The sequence below is a fragment of the Bos grunniens genome, chromosome X (assembly GCF_055505025.1).
Source record: "Bos grunniens cultivar Pamir isolate PY7600 chromosome X, Bosgru_T2T1.0, whole genome shotgun sequence".
Taxonomy (NCBI): domain Eukaryota; kingdom Metazoa; phylum Chordata; class Mammalia; order Artiodactyla; family Bovidae; genus Bos; species Bos grunniens.
This window is the reverse complement of record NC_141194.1, coordinates 58,531,879-58,538,859: the sequence shown is the minus strand read 5'-3', so window position 1 is coordinate 58,538,859 and position 6,981 is coordinate 58,531,879. Positions and strand designations below refer to the sequence as shown.

At 42.4% G+C, this 6,981-nt stretch overlaps 1 pseudogene; it reads right to left on the bottom strand.

Moving 5' to 3' along the window:
- Positions 1 to 3,959: 3,959 nt before the first annotated feature.
- On the bottom strand, positions 3,960 to 5,336 carry LOC147340538 (uncharacterized; annotated as a pseudogene).
- Between the last annotated feature and the right edge of the window lie 1,645 nt (positions 5,337 to 6,981).

Genomic DNA, 6,981 nt, shown 5'->3' with positions numbered 1-6,981 from the left:
TGTCCAAGTCTTTGCAACTCCATGGACTGCAGCCTGCCGGGCTCCTCTGTACGTGGGGATTCTCCAGGCAAGCATACTTGAGTGATTGCCATGCCCTCCTCCAGGGGATCTTCCCAACTCAGGGATCAAACCCAGGTCTCCCGCACTGCAGGAGATGTACTGTCTGAGCCACCAGGGAAGCCCAAGAATACTGCACTGGGTTGCCTATCCTTTCTCTAGGTGCTCTTCCTGACCCAGGAATTGAATGAATCGGGGTCTCCTGCATTGCAGGCAGATTCTTTGCCAGCTGAATTACCAGGGAAACCCAATATGAATAACAAATGCCAAAAAAAATAATAACCTAGAAGAAAATGGTACTGTGTTACAAGCATAAAATCTACCAAGACTGGAATCATGAAGAAATAGAACATCTGAATCAATTTAAATCTGCTAAGGAAAATTCCTAAAGGGATTGGAATACCAGACCACCTGACCTGCCTCCAAAGAAATCTGCATGCAAGTCTAGAAGCAACAGTTTGAACTGGACATGGAACAACAGACTGGTTCAAAATCGGGAAAGGATTACATCAAGGCTGTATATTGTCACCCTGCTTATTCAAATTATATGTGGAATACATCATGATAAATGCTGGAATGGATGAAGCACAAGCTGGAATCAAGATTGCCAGGAGAAATATCAATAACCTCAGATGTGCAGATGACTCCACCCTTATGGAAGAACGTGAAGAAGAACTAAAGAACCTCTTGATGGAAGTGAAAGAGGAGAGTGAAAAAGTTGGCTTAAAACTCAACATTCAGAAAACTAAGATCATGGCATCTGGTCCCATCACTTCATGGCAAATAGATGGGGAAACAATGGAAACAGTGACAGACTTTATATTGGGGGACTCCAAAATCACTGCAGATGGTGATTGCAGCCATGAAATTAAAATATGCTTGTTCCTTGGAAGAAAAGTTATGACCAACCTAGACAGCATATTAAAAAGCAGAGACACTACTTTGCCAACAAATGTCCGTCTAGTCAAAGCTATGGTTTTTTCAGAAGTCATGTATGGATGTGAGAGTTGGACTGTAAAGAAAGCTGAGTGCTGAAGAATTGATGCTTTTAAACTGTGGTGTTGGATAAGACTCTCGAGAGTCCCTTGGACAGCAGGAAGATCCAACCAGTCCATCCTAAAGGAAATAGGTCCTGAATAGTCACTGGAAGGACTGATGGTGAAGCTAAAACTCCAATACTTTGGCCACCTGATGCGAGGAACTGACTCATTTGAAAAGACCCTGATGCAGGGAAAGATTGAGGGTGGGAGGAGAAAGGGATGACAGGATGAGATGGTTGGATGGCATCACCTACTCAATGGACATGAGTTTGAGTAAGCTCTGCCAATTGGTAATGGATAAGGAAGTCTGGCATGCTGCAGTCCATGGGGTCACAGAGTCAGACACAACTGAGTGACTGAACTGACTGAAGGAGATTGAGTCCATAATGAAATTCTACACCCACCCTTACACACACACATAAAAACCCAGGACTAGGTGGCTTCATTATTGAATTCTATTCAACATTTAGTAGAATTATTGAATTCTGCTGAACAAAAATTAGTGATAGCCTTTCCTAAATGTTGAAGACAAGTGAATTCTGCCAAAATCATCATGAGGCTAACCTTGCTGCTGCTGCTAAGTTGCTTCAGTCGTGTCCGACTCTGTGCAACCCCATAGATGGCCTCCTACCAGGCTCCTCTGTCCCTGGGATTCTCCAGGCAAGAACACTGGAGTGGGTTGCCATTTCCTTCTCCAATGAGGCCAACCTCATTGGACACAATAGTTTGACACAATAGCTGATGAGGCCAATATAAAAAAAAAAAAAAAATTACACACCAATATCCCTAAGAATTGTACATGCAGATAGTCTCAAAAATATTGGCAAACCAAATTCATCAGCACATTCAAAGAATCTACATCAAGATCATGTGAGATGCACCCTGGGATGCAAGGATGATTAATCATACAAATCTCAATAAATGCTATACACTGCATTGACAGAATGAAGGATACAAATCATAGCATCAACTCAACAGATGCAGAGAAAAGCCACTTTTTAAAATTCCACACACTTTCATAATAATAACTCTCTGCAATTAAATATAGAAGGAATGAACCTGGATGTGAAAAAGAACATAGATGACAACTACACATCCAACAACATATTCATTGATGCAAATCTAAAAACTTTCCTCTAAGATCAGAGCAATATTGGTGCCCTCCTCACCAATATTCAATATAGTATCAAAAGTATCAGCCAGAGCAATTAGGCAAGAGAAAGAAAGAAATTGGAAAGGAAGAAGTAAAATTGCCACTGTTTGTAGATGACGTGACAATCTGTATAGAAAACCCTGAAGACTAGGTCAAAAATATATCAACTAACATATCAATTCAACAAGAAGCAGAATACAAAATCAACATGGAATAATCAGTCCCATTGTAAACACTAACAATCAAAAGTATGAAAGAGAAATTAGAAAGTAACTCCAGAGTTTCCCTCGTGGCTCAGTGGGAAAGAATCTCCCTTTCAATGCAGGAGATGCGGGTTCGGTCCCTGCTTCTGGAAGATTTCACATGCTACGGAGCAACTAAGCCCATGCAACACAACTATTGAATCTGTGCTCAAAAGCCCGGGAACCACAGTTTCTGAGCCCATGCAACCTAGAGCCCATGGACTATGGACTAGATGTTTCTCTTCAGCTACAGAGGTATGCACAACAAAAATTATACTGGCTTCTATGCTCAATTTTTTTTCCTTCAGTGTTTTCTCTCAGATTTATTGAGATATAGTGTAAGTTTGAAATGTGCAATGTGATAATTTTTATATGTGTATATTGAAAAAGTTTTCCTGCAGTAAGGTTAATTATCACAGTTTGTTGTCATTCTCATGGTGAGAACAATTATGCTCTACTCTCATTCCAACTTTCAAGTATACAATATAGTACTGTTAACTATGGTCTCCATGATGTACAGTAGGTCCTCAGAACTTACTTTTCTTACAATTGAAAATTTTTACCCTTTGATGAGCAACTTCCCATTTACATCACCCCAGCCCCTCATGCCCATTTTCTTTTATATACTTAAATGGTACTAGATTGAGTCCTTTAAAATAAAAAATACAAAGGAGCAAATTCTGCTTGCAGAGAGCCATATTTTTTACTTGCCATGATGTTTTGCTCAGTTTTTCTTCTTTTTGCCCCATAGAGTACTACCTAATCGGTAAGTGTGGGTAGATGGGCCCACACTGCCAATTTATTGCCCCAATTCCAGGGCAAAGGAAGAGGATGAAAATAAAAAAGACTGGGGTACTTCTTTTTCTATGCATTCTTACCCTTTAGATAACCCTGAGACATTCAACCTGTAAGTCCAGAATTAATCTTAAATTCATGACTTGTAAAGAGATCAATATGTATGATCTCTGCTGAAACTCGTTCTTAAAAAAAGATCGAAAGGACTGTCTCAGTACAATTATAGGGCTGGAAGGCTTTTAAAATTTCATACAACAGTGATAACAGATGAAAGCAACATGAAATGTTTTCTTGAGAAAATGACCAATCAGGCAAGTAATATCAAACCAGCAATGTCAGATCATCTTCAGTATGAGATAATCTTCATTTTTGTATTAAAAATTTTTTTAAATTGTAAAAATTACTTCACCTAATTCACCTGGGGATACAGAATAATAGCTGTGGTCCTGGTCACATCTTTAAAAAGAATAGAGTCAGAGATGTGTGTGAGTGAGTGTGTTTGTGTATGAATATGTGTGTACAGGAACCAACAAGGCAGATGCTATGAGGGAAATTAGAAGTACATAGATCTTGTAGCTTATCCTCACACCTTGGGTAAAGGGCATGTTTTCTTTTCAGGACCCAAATCTAACAATCAGTGTGGATGTTTGGAGTGAGTTGCAACAGAGGTCATCATCTCCTCAAGGGGACATCACCTGTAGTCCAGGCATGGGAGTCCCTGGGGAGGGAGGCAAGGTGTTCATCAGCCCAGGCTGCAGAGGGAGCATCGATGACTAAGGGCTTCTCCTCAGGGGTATCATTCTTCTTGGCCAAAGGGAAAGAAGCAGGTGTTTCAGTGGAGCTCTTCTTGATCTTGCCCTCTCCTCCGTTGGAATCCTGGCCCTGGGCGCCAGGTGCTTGCTGTGGTCAGCGAGATATGTAGTGTGGAGGGGGCCTTTGTTGTGAATCACTATTGGCCTCATGCCTGCTCTCTCTGTGCTCTGCCTCCAGCTTCCCAGAGATGCCTGGTGAGCATCTAGGACCAGGAGTGGTGCCTCGGCCCTAGGGCGACTCTGTAGGTAGCTGGGGCCCACATCCTGCTGCGGATGGCCCTCTGGCCTTGTAGTGGGGGCAGACCCAGGCAGGTGGTCAGACCAGGGGCCTCTAGTGGCAGCCAGACTTGATGGGCAGTCAGTCACAGCTGTGGAAGGGAGGGATATGCCTCAGTCGTTGGTCTTAGGGGTGGCAAGGCAGACTGCATCTGAGGCCCTGAGCCACAGTGAAGCCTTCACTGCTGACCTCATGTTCATCAAGGACATCCTCAGCATCCTTGGGTTTGTGTGGTCGTGGCACATGGTGGTGGAGGTAGAAGTCCTGGCAGAAGCTGGGGCGGTTGGCAGCATATCCGTTTCCCTTCACTGGGGTTAACCCACTGGCCGGGAATATTCAGGCCCGGGAAATAGGATTCCTTAAAACTTCCTGCACCTCGTGGATATGTTTTAGTCATGGTCAGTATGTTTTCACATTGGACTTAAGCCTTCCAGTGCAAACAGGCTACTGCCTTTTCTGTGGCTAAATTCTTTTTGAAAAAGACTAACAACTCCTCTAAAACTTCATAATGATGGAGGCACCCATTTTCCTGGTCAGTTACTTTGGCTAGTTTTACACTTTCACTGTATTTGTTGGCATTTATTATTTATATTGGGCTTCCCTGGTAGCTACACTGGTGAAGAATCTGCCTGCAATGCAGGAGACCCTGATTCGTTGGATTCCTGCATCCAGATGATCCCCAGGAGAAGGTTCAGTCTACCCAGTGCAATATTCTTGGGCTTCCCTTGTGGCTCAGACAGTAAAGAATCTGCCTGCAATGTAGGAGACCTGGGTTTAATCCCTGAATTGGGAAGATCCCCTGGAGAAAGGCATGACAACCCATTCCAGTATTCCTGCCTGGAGAATCCCAATGGACAGAGAAGCCTTGCAAACAGAACAGAGGAGCCTGGCAGGCTGCAGTCCCTGGCATCATGAAGAGTTGGACATGACTGAGAAACTAAGTACTCACATATTGTTCATCTTAGTCTACCATGGTTTTTTTAATTTATTCATTATCAATTGTATTGTTTCTTCTTTCATTTCTGATTTTATTCTCTATGCTTTTATTAGTCTAAATTAGAATTTATTAATTTAGTTTATAGTTTTGAGAAACAAAATATTTTGTTTCACTGATCTTTCTATTGTTTTTTAGTCTCTATTTCATTCATTTCTGTCCTGAACATGAACATGTATGCGTGCTCAGTTGTATCTGACTTTTTGCGACCCCATGTACTGTAGCCCATCAGGCTCCTTTGTCTCTGGAATTTTCCAGGCAAGAATACTAGAGTAAGTTGGCATTTCCTACTCCAGGGGATCTTCCTAAATCTGGGATTGAACCCGCATCTCTTGGGTCTTCTGAATTGGCACAGATTCTTTTCCACAGAGCCACCTGGGAAACCCTGGAATAAAGTGTACCATGAAGAAAATGTACATGGCATATTAAGACAGAGCAACAGCAAAATAATCTCCTTAAATGGGGAAATAAGAGAAAATGGAAAACCTATCTGAGGAGGTAGCATTTAAGCCATGATCAGAGGGCTGAGGAGGTATCCACCAGCATGAAAGTGAAAGGGTTAGTAGCTTAGTTGTGTTGATTCTTTGTGACCCCCCTGGACTGTAGCCTTCCAGGCTCCTCTGTCCATGGAATTCTCCAGGAAGAATGTTAGAGTGGGTTGCCATGCCTTCCTCCAGGGGATTATCTTCTTTGAATATACACTTGTCCCCCTTGTCCAAAATACAACCCAGAGAAGACAAACTGTGTTCCTCCTAGACATTTTAAACTACCTAATGGAGAATTCAGGAACTGGAAATAGGATTCCTTACAACTTCCTCTACCTCATGCATATGTTTTAGTTATGGTCAGTATGTTTTCACATTGGACAGAAGCCTTCCCTTGCAGACAGGCTACTACCTCTTTTGTGGCTAAAGTCCTGTTGGAAAAGATTATCCCAGTCTGGGGAACTCCTCTCAAACTTCACGACTGAGGCACCCATTTTACTGGTCAGTAACTTTGGCTAGTTTTACAACACTTCCACTGTGCTTACCACCCTTAGTCCTCTGGTTAATCAAATGCTCTAGCAACATTTATTAAGACTCAGTTGGCAAAATCTGTACAGGCACTCTAATTACCTTGGCCAAAAACATTTCCATTGGTCCTTCTGAATCAGATCCACCCCTTTTGGAACTCAAAAACTGTTGCCCTTTGAGACAATCACAGGAGATCCACTTGACTCCTGCCTCTTTTGACCCAAAACTGATAAAAGGACAGGTTCTCTGATACTTCAACACATTTTGCAACTTGGAAATTTCCTCTATTGGAAGAAACACTTCCAAAAGAACCCTCTTCAGCCTTGCTGGAAAGGCCCTATCAGGTACTGCTAACCAACCCTTGTGCCACCAAGCTCAAGGGAATAGATGCTTGGACTCACATGAAACACCTAGAGAAAGAACCAATCCTGACTGGACCTGCACAACATCTGGTGATCTGAAAGTAAAGATTTTCTGAAATTGAAGCAGATGACATCTGATAAGACAGCTTTCCCAAGATATTCGGATTAGGTCTGTTGAAAGTTTGTCTGCCAAACCTCTGATGGTGGCAAGATGCTTCAGATGATCTCCAGTGTCT